Source organism: Zeugodacus cucurbitae, chromosome 6 (assembly GCF_028554725.1).
Source record: "Zeugodacus cucurbitae isolate PBARC_wt_2022May chromosome 6, idZeuCucr1.2, whole genome shotgun sequence".
NCBI lineage: Eukaryota > Metazoa > Arthropoda > Insecta > Diptera > Tephritidae > Zeugodacus > Zeugodacus cucurbitae.
This window is the reverse complement of record NC_071671.1, coordinates 58,854,605-58,868,915: the sequence shown is the minus strand read 5'-3', so window position 1 is coordinate 58,868,915 and position 14,311 is coordinate 58,854,605. Positions and strand designations below refer to the sequence as shown.

General features: G+C 30.3%; 2 protein-coding genes across 10 annotated transcripts in view; one reads left to right on the top strand and one right to left on the bottom strand.

The window, feature by feature from the left end:
• LOC105218914 (G-protein coupled receptor dmsr-1) overlaps positions 1 to 14,311 on the top strand; it is a 463,512-nt gene that overhangs the window by 57,880 nt on the left and 391,321 nt on the right. The gene's annotated exons all lie outside the window — the stretch shown is intronic.
• Positions 1 to 14,311, bottom strand: part of LOC105217474 (pneumococcal serine-rich repeat protein) — a 159,170-nt gene that overhangs the window by 31,468 nt on the left and 113,391 nt on the right. The gene's annotated exons all lie outside the window — the stretch shown is intronic.

Genomic DNA, 14,311 nt, shown 5'->3' with positions numbered 1-14,311 from the left:
AAATTATATAAAAATGAGAAAATATACAAACTTCAAGTGCAGAAATTCCATTGAAGTGTATTTCTGTCGGTATAAACCCTTTACAAACAATGTTTCTATTTAAAAAAACAAAAAAATTACGCGTAAAATCTCCGTTAGAACTTTGTATAAGCACATTTTCACATGAATAAAGTGTGATTATTATTATATTTGCCATAATAATCACACTCTACTGATAATAAAATAATAATAATATGCAACAACACAGTTATAGAAAAGTACAATACATTTACAAATAAAATTGTCTACAAGTGTATGAAAAACGCTGGTAACGTGTGTGGCGAATGCGAAAAGTTTGCGTCGTATGTCAAGTAATTGCAGCGCTCACATACATACAAACATACACCAGTGTATCTACATATGAATTGCCAACTGGAAAGCTATGTAAATCGCTGACGCGTCATTCATTTCACACACTATAAATGACAAATGGCAAAAACAAAAGCAAAAATAACCGTCAATTACACACATCCAAACATACATTTACATCTGTATATATGCATTTATGTATATGTGTGTGTGAACAACCGTAATCAGCAACTGAACAAATATAATTACTGTGGAGAGCGAAAAAAAATATAAAAAATAAAACAACAACTCTCTTGAATTGCAAAATACCAAACACAACAACAAAGCGACGTCATAACATCATTATCAGTAACATGAACTTCCTTAATTAACAACATAATGAAGATAATTACCAAAGAGTCACAACAATAAGCCAAACCAAATGAGCACGTTGAACAAGCGAGCGCACCAGCGAACGTACGAACGAAGAAGCGAGTGATCAAGCGAGCACTTGGGTGCCTCATTAAGTTCGAAAAAAGAAATATAAACAACAACGAAACTAACATACAATGAGCGATGACGCTGACCAACAGTCAAATCGATCGGCCGATCAGTAAGTGAGAGCGTGAGTGAGTCAGTTAGACAGTGAGCAAGCTAGCGAGTCTGCAAACGAGTCACTGATAGTACACGAGCAACTGAGCCACTTCGAGTGACTGTATATTTAGCGGTAAAGCGTTGGATAAGCTTTTATAAGCGACAAAGAGAGCAGCGGGGTAACGATCGATCTAGTGGAGCAAACGCCGGGGGGGGGAGAAGCGCTGCCAACAACCAAGCGGACGTGGTTGCCCCCGACATAGTAAACAAAATACAAACAACTGGAATTAAGAGCGCACCGCCGACTGTTTTTATTACGTACGAACGATACACGAACACACAAACACGAATACTGGCTCGTATAAACAACGAACACAGCGTTGAAGTGTCTTCGTTTCGCATTATTATGCTTCTTCGCCTTGTATTGCCTTGTCGGCAATGTGTGTCTGCGTTTGTGTGTTTTTCGTATGAATTTAATGGCTGACGATTCACCAGAAACGAGGAAACCCTCAATCTAGCGATCACTAAAAGTGGCGCGTCAAACTGGTGAGGCAGCCAGCCAGCTCAACAATGATGAGTGTACATACTCGTACGTACAACCACAGCGACCACGGCATCGGCGTAAGTAGAGAGCGACGCAAGAGAGCGTGCGCAGCAAAACGAGTGTGTGCGCGTGTTTTGTGCGGGTTTGGGGGCTTTTGGGGTTGCCGTTTACGTGTAAATCGCTGCGGTTAATATGAATCAAGTCAAATTGCATACACACAAGCACACACACACGTAGATTTATTTGTTCGCTTTTATCGCTAAATTCGTATGATATTTGTATTTATTCGCTGGAAACGAGTTTCAGATACCTAAGTGGACATACAGACATTTGTGTATTTCTATGTTTGCATATTTATATGTAAATCGAATTGTTTTTTTTTTTTATAACTGCCGCCACATGTTGTCACTGCAAAGCATTGGCAATGCCACTGAGTGTATCAATAACTAGTGTCTCTGTATGTATGTTTGTTTGTTTGTGTTGTTGCTGATGATGCGAAATTTTCGTTTGTTCAGTAAATAAAAGCCTGTAGCTGTTTGATATAGTTTATAGGTGGATTATTTTGTTAAGCTTTTAAATATTGTACATTTTGGCCTTTTAATTGTTTTTTTTTTTTTTTTTTTTTATTTTATCAGTGTTGTCTTATTATATATTTATTGTGGAATAATCACTTGTTGTCTTAGATTATGTTATGTTTTTTTGTTTTTAAATCTTTTTTTTTTTTTTAATATTATTAAGATTATATAACACACAATTGGACTCACATATTCGGCATATACATATATGGTATAAAGTCCATTAAAAGTTTGAAAACCCTAAAATTAGGTATATAGGGGAAGTTATAACCCGATTTCACTAATTTTTGACACGGAGTCATATTATTAGAAGAAAAATATTCCCTCTGAATTTCTTCAAAATATCTATATTCTCGCTAAAAAAAAGTATTGAAAGCCCTGAGGTTCTCATGTTCGATATGCGCATGTATGGGGCCTTGAAAACTTATGGTCCGATTTCGATTTTTAGAAAGACGATGCCATATTATAATTGCAGTATTTTTGAAAAGTTCTGTTCTGATATCTTCACTAGTGCTTACTTTATATATTGCAAAGTAATCGATTCAGATTGACTTCAAAGCTTTGGTATATGGGAAGCAGTCGTGGCTGTGAACCGATTTGGACTATTTTCAAAACATATCATTGGGAAGCCAGGGGAATGTTATGAATCGAATGTCATTGAAATTGGTCGAGTAGTTTCGGAGATATGGTATTTATAATTTTGTATATCAATTTGAGTACAGCTCTTCTGTGTCATCTTTATAATGAAATTTAAGGTTTCTGGTGGTTTTATCTTATTGAATTAATCAACATAATCTTTGTGTGGGAGATGGGCGCAGATTATAGATTTCTTCCATACTGTATAAGAAGGTGCCTTAAGAAAACGACTCCTGAGAGTTTCGTTGATGTAGTTTAAGTAGTTTACGAAATATGTACAAAAAAACTTAGTAGGGGTCGGAGCCACGCCCACTTTCCCAAAAAAAAAAAACATCCAAATATGCCATTTCCTAGAACGATCCTTTGTACCAAATTTCACTTTCATAGGTTATAATAAATTTATGGCTTAGTTATAGGCAGTGGTTTTCGATTTTGCCCATCTTCGAACCTCACCTTGTTATGGTGCCAAGAAATACGTGTACCAAGTTTCATCAAGATATCTCTACAGCTTGCACGGTAGGGTGGATAGACGGACATCTGGATGTCAACTCTACTTGTCGCCCTGATCACTTTGGTATATATAGCCCTATATCTAATTCTTTTAATTTTACGACTTATAACCAACCCTTAGGTGAAAAAAATTATTATACTCTCGTTAGCAACTTTGTTGCGAGAGTATAAAAATATGAATATTTGCTGCCATTAGGCGTATGAGCAACTACTCTGTCAGGCGTACATATTAGGTACAGTACAATCAGGATAATTTCTTATTGCTTCATAAATTACGTGGCGAAAATATTTTATCAAATGTCTCAACCAGTTAAAACCACTCTAAAGTAGTTCATATTATTAATCCCATACTATCTTTATAACAATAACAATTTCACCTGCTTTTTAAGTCCACACACTTCACCTTAACTCAAGTCAAATATTACTGGAATAAAGCACACACACATACCTACAATAAATACATTTTATGGCTGAGCCATAAACTCTGGAATACTTTCAGTGCAAAAAAGTTACATTTTTAGCACAATTATCTTATCAACCAACAAATACGTATTTCCTTTATGCCCTCAAATAACTTTCAACCGCCCCCAACCTGTGTTGCGGTGTTTTATGCTGGAAACGTGCTAGATTGCGGATGTGATAAGAATGATTTTTGAGCGTAAACAAATTAGTTTACAGTTTTGGGTGCACCGAAAAATTAACACGAAAGGAGTATGTGATTTTTTTTTGCTTTTTGTTGCTATTTGCCCAATTCTATTATCTCAAAGTTATCAGTCAAACATTGTTTGTTAAGTGGGCATTTTTTGATAAGGCTTTTGACAGAAATGTTATCTCTAGGAGGATTTGCATAAGCGTTTGAAGAGCTTAGTTTTTCAGGTGGTCAAGTTGAAAGTATTTAAAGTTCAAGGTGAAGGTTCATGAGAGTAAGCAGTGCTCTTCAGTTCTCGGAGAATGTTATTTTATTATGTTTCATGATAAAATAACGAATTTCGAGTGATGTAACATTTACTTTCGGGCAGAAAATTGTTTTGAAACTATGCTTAGAAATTCGAAATTGAATTTCAATATTTAACGATTTCGGAGTTATCTAAGTCTGGAAACATATTGCAAAGAACAGCAAAGCAGCAGTGAAATGAAATTAGCAGAAATCAGAATAATAGAATCTAACATAACCTTACCTAACCTCAAAATTTTTATATATTCTTGATATATAGTACTAAAATATGTATTTTCGAAAGCAATAAAAATCTTTTCGAAATTTACTACCGTCACCTTCACATATTTTCAAATGTGAAGATCAAGTTGATTTTTTTGTATTTCTTTGAAAAATATAATATTTTGAAAATGTTCACCTGTGTTTTGGCAGGCTTTTGGCTTTGCAAAAGTAGGAAAAATAAATAATATTTAAATATATGTACATATGTAATAAATATTTTTCTAAATAAATAAACAAACAAATAGTGTGGCTGGCTTATTTTCTCATTAATATGCCGCTTTGAAATTTCCCATCGCGGTTCGGAAGTGTTGCGGTGACATCAAGCAACAAATAGTCGCGCAACTGTCATGAGAAAATCCAAAAGCTAATGACTACAACTACGACGCGTCATAGAAATTATTAGAAAATTCATATACCAAAGTAAAAATAAAGTATAAAAGTATAAATACAACAATTTCATATATATTGTATAATACAACAACAATCCACAAGCAACAGCCCACACTTAAGACAGGAAAGCACTTAAAACACCGAGAAAATTTTCGAATTCCATATTTTTCGCCGCTTATTTGTTTGAAAAATATTCACAGCGGAAATTCCCAGATATTGACGTAAAAATTTTCATTTTAGCTTATGCTAATAAATAAACGTTTGTTTTTGTTGTTTTTGTCTGAGTATACATTTTTGGTATTTTCAAACGATTTTTTTTTTAATTTTTTTTTTCTGCGGTAGCTCTGTTATTTTTATTGTTGTTTCTAATGCTTTTTTGCTATTAATTTTTTATTAATAACGCGCTAAATGTTAGACAAACAAACGAAACGTTTTTTGTGGCAAAAGTAATCATTCGTTGATTTTCTCAAGCGATTGGCAAGTTGTAGTGGCGAGTTTCGGTGTTGATGAGTGTTGGCGGGAGGGAAAAATGAGTGTGTTAGAAGCGGTATTAGTTTGGACGAGCCAGTTGAGGTGTCAAGAGGCATGCTGTGATTGGCCGCGTAGGTGTTTGGTATGCGTTGTAGGAGGGATCTATTTTGTTTTTATTTACGAATATATAATATGTATGTATGTAAATATGGAGGCTTGTGGGTGTGTTTGTAAACAATTGTACTTTAAAAAGTTGTATTGTCAGTGTTGAAAAATAAATTTTGCGATAATAAAAAATTTTACAACAACAAAAATAGTATATAAAAATTATTTATTTTAACATTTTTTTAAGTTAACATTTTCCCCCATGCGTAACCGAATTTAATTTGATTTTTAAATTTAAAAGACAAAAAAATTATTTTTTTTAAATTAAATTAAATAATTATTTAAATAAAATTAAAAAAAAAATGTATGCTTAAAATACTTAAAAAAATATTGTAATATTTAATTATTTTTCCAATAATTGGAATAAAAAATTGTGAAAAAATATTTTATATATTGTTAAGAATTTAATTAATTAAAAACATTAATAATTAAAAAAAAAAAACAATTAAAAAATTATAAAAAATATAAATTGTGAAAAAAAAAACAATAGAATTTACTTTAATAAAAGTAAAAATTTATAAAATATTTTTTTATCTAATATACATATTTAATCAATAAAAATAATTTAATAAAATAAAATAAAATAAAATAAAATAAAATAAAATAAAAAATAAAATAAAATAAAATAAAATAAAATGAAATAAAATAAATTTAAATAAAATAAATTTAAATAAAATAAAATAAAATAATATAAAAGAAAATAAAAAAAATTAAATAAAATTAAATAAAAAAAAATAAAAATAAATAAAATAAAATAAAATTAAATTAAATTAAATTAAATAAAATACAATAAAATAAAATAAAATAAAATAAAATGAAATAAAATAAAATAAAATAAAATAAATTAAAATATAATAAAAAATAAAATAAATTAAAATAAAATAAAATAAAATAAAATAAATTAAATTAAATTAAATTAAATAAAATAAAATAAAATAAAATATAATAAAATAAAATAAAATAAAATAAAATAAAATAAAATAAAATAAAATAAAATTAAATTAAATAAAATTAAATAAAATAAAATAAAATTAAATTAAATTAAATAAAATAAAATAAAATTAAATTAAATTAAATTAAATTAAATAAAATAAAATAAAATAAAATGAACTAAAATAAAATAATAAAAATCAAACATTAACTTTAATTAAAACATTAAAAAGTAATAATTTTAATTGATAAAAAATAAAATTTTATCAATAAAATTAAAAATTTGATTATTTGTAAGAATTATAAAAAAAAAAATATTACAAATGTGTTTCGATGAAAGTAAAAAACATTATATAATAATAATAATAATTTAATTTAAAAGTTTTAAATCCAAAAAAAATTTATCAATTAAAAGAAACAAAATAATATTTTAATTAACAAAAATAAAAATTATTTGAAAATAAATTTAAAAAATATATAAAATAATATTTTAATAAAAAAAAAATAATATTTGAAAAAATTATTAAATAAACAAAAATTATTAAATAAAAAAAAATAAAATTTGAAAAAATGATTAAAAAATTATTTGAAAAAATTACTATGTTTTTTAATCAAACAAAATTGTACTTTATGTATTTATTTTGAAAATTTAAAAAATTAATGAATAAAATTGCATTTATTTGTAAGAATTTAAAAAAAAAAATTAAATATTTTCCAAAAAATTAAAATTAATAAAAAAAATGTAAATAAAAAAAATTTAACACTACAGAAAATAATAATAATAATTATTTATTTTAATTTCAACAAAAAATTTGTAATTAATTAATTGGTTTTTAAATATTCTTCCTTTCATATTCTTCAACCCCATATTTTAAACAAAATCTTAATATAACACAAATATTTAAAATTTAGCAAAACTGATCGTAATTCATTATTTAATGACCGTAAAATTAGACAAAATCACCAAAACGAAATATAAATATAAATAAATAAAAAAACAAAAAAAATGTTAAACAAATAAAAATAAAATAAAAACACAAAATTAAAGCAAACAATCAAATAAATGATTTGAAAATATGCAAAAATTTTAGCAGCAATATTTTGTACACAAAAATTTATGAACTTGAAAGCAAAAGTGTAGGCAGCAATAGAAAAGAACATAAAAATCCACAATTTTTCGGTATGAATTAACCGAATATAGCCAACAACAATACAACTTATGGAGCGCGAAGAAATGCAAATGAGGCGTGTATAAATTGCAAATTATAAAAAAGTTTGAAATTCTAGAAAATAATTTGCATAGAAAGAAGCGTGTTCGAAATAAAATTAATTAAACGTGTGGACCTAATTTGAATAGAAGACATTAGGTGCGAATAAAGCATGAGTTGGTGGAATGTGAACGAAGCAGAGATAGCAGAGATGATATAATATATATTTTTAATTTATTATTGTCATTGTTTATTAGTGTTGAAGATTTTAAGAAGACACACTTTTGACTTTTTGAAAATTTTATTTTTGCTTAATTTTATTTATGGCATTTAAATAAGCTAAAAATTATAAATGGGAAATTCCCACACCGACACTATATGTTGCCACAGGCGCCTAGTTGCCCAAGCAAAGTCGCCAAAAATTTCCAATTTTTTTCATAAACAGTTGCATAAAATAAATTTTCTCAGCTGTTTTTAGCATGGAAGACTACGTCAATGACATTCAAATTTCAAAAATAAAAATGAAGAATTCTTATTTAATGTTTTTTATTAGGTTTTTGAAAAATACTCGTTTATTTGATTTCACTGAAAATTATTTTTCGAAATTTTGGCGCTGATTTCACACTCAACACACTTGACATTCTTCACGCCGCGGTTGAGTGGGTGCGCGGCGGGGGAGCGGCACACACCCACTAGTTAGCGATTGCGACTTTGTGCATACTTTTGAATACAAAATTTTTATTTGTGGCGAATTTTCATATATAATTCGTTTGAATGGACGTTCAAGTTGGCTGCCAAATTCAACAAATACCCAACGCCAGCTGGCAGACATTGGTGTTAGGCTGCACTGCGTACCCGTCGCTCTCCCGTTCAATAGCCAAAGTACACATTCACCTTTTCCGGCTGAGCAAATTTCATCTGTTTGCTTTTTTTTGCTTGGTCAAAGTGCCAGCGGTAGCGGAGTTACGCTAAATAGCGACGATTCAGGCAACCAACAAACTATGATTGCCAACACGGAATATCGTAAAAATAAAACGCAAATTAAATAAATAGAAATTGAGAAAAAATTTAAAAAGCTTAACAACAGGCATGAAAGCTCTGTGGAAGCTCTCAAATCTATCAAAAAGTTGTCGTTGCTGCTGTTTGGGTTCTTCAATGTCATAAATCTTAACATTTCACTTTATATTTTTTAGTAAAAACTCAAAAAAGACTAAAGTTATTTGGGAAGGAGTGAAAGCTTTTGAAAACAGTAAGGAGTGAAGAATCGTTAGGACTTAATAACAATTCGTGGGGCCAGTCAACAACTTGAAATTAGAAATTTTAAAAGCTTTACAGCAGTTATGAAAGCTTTGTGAAAGCTCTCAAATCATTGAAAGCGTTACCATATACAGTAAACTTTGTCTTTCCAATGCAATATATTGTAATTTATAATTTTTGGTGAAAGCTTCATTATCATTTCGAAAATTCTGACGAAAGTTTTGTAGAATTTGCTTTGTTTTTAATTTTTTATAAATAAGATAATATATTTAATAAGTCCTAATATAGTTAACTATATCTTTGGTGAAAGCTTTCCAAAACGGAAGTGAAAGTTCATCAGTGATGAAAGCTTTTTTCAGTGGAATTGCGAAAGCATTTGAAAAGTGAAAGTTTGAAGTAAAAGCTCCCAAAGATTTCATTCGATATCGATATTTAACATATCTGCTCATATTTATTTTAAAGTTCTATGTAAATGAAGTCAATAAATATATAATATATTTTAAATATTTATCGTCGTTTTATATTATAGATGTATAACAACAACATACAACTTTATCTCGATATCAATTTCATAGTAATTTATGATTAATTAAATGTATAAAATAAATTAAACTATCAATTGGAAATTAAAATGAAATGAATCAGACCAATTTATCGAATAAACAATTTGATTCATATGATTAAACGAGTATGTATGTATGTATATTGATTGCCTCAGCGTTGAAAATTAATAAAATCATAAAATTAGTGCAAAAGCCACGGCTGAACGAACCACTTGGACACTTAAATATATACAAACACTTGCACAAACAAACGAAATGAGACGAAAAAGAAAACCCCACACTCGATAAAACAAATAAATTAATAGCTCAAAAGGTAGTTTCGTATAATGTATGCAAAATTTAACAGAAAATATTTAAAAATCGAATAAAATCACACAACAACAATTGCATTACGCATACAAAAGTAGTTTGGACAACCAGGTGACAACGCATGGAACCGGCTCAAACCGCATGAAATAACAAGAAACGAATCATAAATAGTAGAGAACAACTTCAGTGTAGAGTTGAGGGAAGAAGAGAGAGAGGGGGTTCTGTAGACAACTACAATCACACATACCCACATATCGGTGGAGCTAAAGTAAGTCAGTCAGCTGAAAGAGTGGCGTAAACAAAGTTTACGGCAGCGACAGTCAGGTTTTTTTTGCAACTGTGCGCTTAAGAAGACGGGGGGCTTACCTCAGCGGGGCGGGTGTGGCGGCAGACACACGTGCGGTCCAGTGAATAACCAAAAACGGTTGTGTTTATTGTATTTGCTTTTATGCTTTATTTGTGCTTTATGTATGTTAAAAGTGTTAGTGGCACTGCTGGCGGCGTTTTCAACCGGTAGTGTGTTAATTGTGAAGAAAAAAATAAATTACGTAGTTGTGAGCTTTGTAAATATCTTTAGCTAAAAAAATTACTTAAATAAATAACTGCAAAAGAGCAAAATATCAAAATAAATAATAATATGTGTGTCGTTGGCTCGAGAGATAAATATGATGATGAAGCATGGAATATGGAAAAAGTAGTGTAAATGGATGAAAAATAAAAATAATATTGCAGTAAAGTGAATGGTGCTGAGAGATTTCAACACTTCTGGCAGTAGTGAGTAGTAACCTGTTGACACTAAATCGCTAGAACATGCGTTTCTTGAGTCTAGAGGTCATTATAAAAAAGACAAGTTCACAACTTTTATTATTAATGACTGTTTACGCATGCTTTTTTGTATTATTTTACTTGAAGTTCATACTTTTTCGCGATGAACTGATTTTTATGCCGAATTCAAATTGAATTTATTTGAAAATTATTTTTTTAGCATACTTTTATGCGCGAATGTACTCTTTTTCAATATTTTTTTTCTTTGGTTACTAGTGGCTGCCAAAGTCTAACAGTGTACAAAGAAACTGCCTCTTAGATCGGTCACTAGATCAGTCTGCTAATTTTAAGTGTAAAAGCTCTATCGAAAATCTGTCAACGGATAAGTAACTCATACAATGTTAAACCATACTCCACCTGCAACAGAACTTTATTTTTACCAAACAACAGTATACATAAACACATATAAAGGGTTCATGTATGTGTGAGTGTGTCTCTTACGAACCAGCTGTGCTCGAGTATCTGCAGGCGTCAAATAAAAATAAATATTTGGCATGGCATACCAAAGCACTAAAAACCGATTGCTATGCTGAATGGCATGATCACCAGCAATTTAACGCGACAGTTTTTTATTATTTCTATTATTTTTTTTTTTACTTTTTTTTGTTCAAAATCAATTTTAGCAGCGACGACACAAATTAACATTGTGATTTTCTCATCATCAACACGCTTCAACGCCGCTGCATTGTGTTTTTGTTGTTGTTTGATGACAGCAGCTTTTTTAATTTCATTTCAAATGACACTGTGAAACGTTTTATTGTCAACGCTAAACACAGTTACAAACACACACACAACAAATATTTTATTTTTACCAACTCTTTAGTTGACACTTTTTTGTGTTTTTTGTTGGATTGTTTATTTGGCTTTTTAGCTATTTTCGTCGCACTGTCATGCTGTGGCGAGTGTGAAATACCAGTTTGACAAGATCGAGGCGAGGCGTACCCAATTGACAGTGTTGTTGTTGCTGACTGTGTGACAGTCGCGCGGAGGTGGCCATTGTGGCGTTGGTGTTGTTGTTGTTATACAAGATTTTTATTTTTTTTCAATTTTTTTCTGTTGCTTATGGTGCAATCCCCATCGCATATGTGTGTGGCGTACAGCAAAGCGCGTAGCGTCATCGCTAACTGACCGCTGACGGGCTGTGCAGGGTGTTTGGTGAGGCATACATAACAATTATAGCGCGCATACACACACACAGATTCATAAGCGTATGCAAATAGCTAACAATAACTATTTGTTGTTGTTGTTGTGAGTGTTTGTGTAGGTTGGCGCTGGCAATTTACTGCTGACTGCTAACTTTTTTTGTGCGATTTTCGCTTAGCTCATCTACATTTAATTGTTTAATTGTAGTTTTTGCTACAACAACAACAACAATGTTTCTGTTGTAGACATGCATCTAACGCTACGAAATTCCGTCCTTCAAATGTGCGAAATTGCGCTCTTGAGTTGTTTGTTGTTCAATTTCAGTTGTTATACGCTCAACATAATGTTGCGCGTGTTTTTAGGAGCATAGGGTATGTGAATTTAGACGAATATCTTTTAAAGTTATCATAATTATCATTGGAAAGTAATTAAAATATATACTCTTAAGCATCATAGAATTTCCTTCAAATCAAAAAAATTACATTCGGAGGCCAAAATATAATAGACTGTATGCCAGCGGAGGCTTTACTACTATATATAACACATTTTCCATGAATATTTGACGGAGAAAAATTTCTTCTGATGATAGATGGAGCTATACGTCACTTTCCCGAAAAAGTAATAATTTCGCCAATCAAAAGCCAAACAATGGATTACCAATTGAATAAACAGAGTCAGAGACAAATGCAATCAATGTGATCGATACTAACCAATCTCTTGAACTGTTTGACCGCTATCTTACACTCTTTCAGAAGCGTAGAGATTGAAATATCATAAGAAGTTATTCCTCTCACAGAGTTGTAAGGCAATTACTAAAATGAGATATCCCATCGCTGTATGAAACATATAGTATGAAACTATATACATACATATATTAAATTCAAGAAATATAAATAAGTTGATTAAATGCTGATGATATGAAAATGGTATTCAAAGTTAGAGAAAATTTGGAAAACCCGAAATTAAATAAAAAATACATATATTGGTATCCAGAGCAAGTGTCAGTTTTATAACGGGTCGTTCTATAATTTAAGAATAATGGATACAGCACTGAGAAATATAGAAAATGCGAACAAATCCGAGTAGAGTTATATTAGAACCTATGGCATGCATATATAATTTATATAAGACATCCTTTGTTATTAATTTTCTTAGTACGCGTTCTCTATGTATTCAGATACACTGTATAGATCATTGATGTTCCGTTGATGATCCAAAAATAACAGATGAAGGATTAAGATTAAGATTAAGAGAAGATTAGGTGAAAAAGCATATGTGGTCTCGACAGATAAGTCCTATCATAGACTGAAAAAACTCGGGAGTGTTCTGTGAAAGAAATTCATAGAAAAATTGCAATAAATTTATGAAACAGAGACATAGAGTTGTAGTCTCTAAAGATATTTGTAGTGTAAGTATGTAAGGAGTATGAGTACTTCCACTGAAAGCGAATTGCTGCTACTGATATTTTTATTGACAGAAAGTGAGAAGAAAAGATGGACCTTAATCAAACTCGTTTGGATCTTCTAAGATCTTATTGGCTTGTACGACCCTTATAGTATTAGAGGCAGATTATCACATACAAATCTTTGTAAAATTGTTTATATGAATAAATTTACTTAATAAATGCTTATAATTGTAAAATAATATATAAAAAATATTGCTGTTGACTCACTTTTCAAGCACACAGTATTCATATGAATATTTTTTTTGTATATATGTATGTGTCAGCGCTGTGCTGCCAGCAATGTGTGCTTAAGTATTATTTATTTATAAGGGTATTCCTCAAAATTTTACAATTGTTGCTTACACACACACACGCACACATATGTACATATACATTCACATTCATACAAGCACATACATACAGATAGGTGATTTTAGAAATGCCGTCAAATATATATTTAGCTGCATGTATGTAGATATATTTGTATATAAAGAAATGCAGCAGACAAAAATTACAAAAAAAAAAAAACGAAAGCAACAACAACAAACACAAACAAATAATAAAGCGCACAAATAGTGACTTAATGCATTGTGGGTCAGAGCAAACAACAATAAGAGAAAAAAATCAAATGAAAATATAAAAAAAAAATAAAAAGATACAAAAAAAGCGTAGCATAATGCATTGTGGGTCAGAGCAAACAACAATAAGAGAAAAAAATCAAATGAAAATATAAAAAAAAAATAAAAAGATACAAAAAAAGCGTAGCATACATATGCTTATGTACATATATGTATATATGTATTTTTTTCAATTTTTTTGTTGTTGTTGTATCTATGTTTGCCGCTTGCTATTGGTTTCTTAATAAAAATGACCTTTGCATGTTAATTGCTAGCATGTGTTATTGTTGTTGCTGTTATCATTGTTGTTTTTGTACACATATGTACCGTGCATACTTGCTGTGCACACCGCACGCAGACAGACAGCGAACACGAATTTAATATGCATGCTTTCAATTTTGATTGCTGCCCACTTTTGTGCTGTTGTGATTGTTGTGGTTGTTGTTATTGTATTTTGTAAATGACGACTATTGCTGCACATGTGCTGTGCTGCTTGCTGCTTGCTGCTGCTTTTTATCAGTCAGTCGGAGCGTTTATTTGGCGTCGCCGTATCGGTTGCTTAGACTGCAGACAAACACAGTTACACA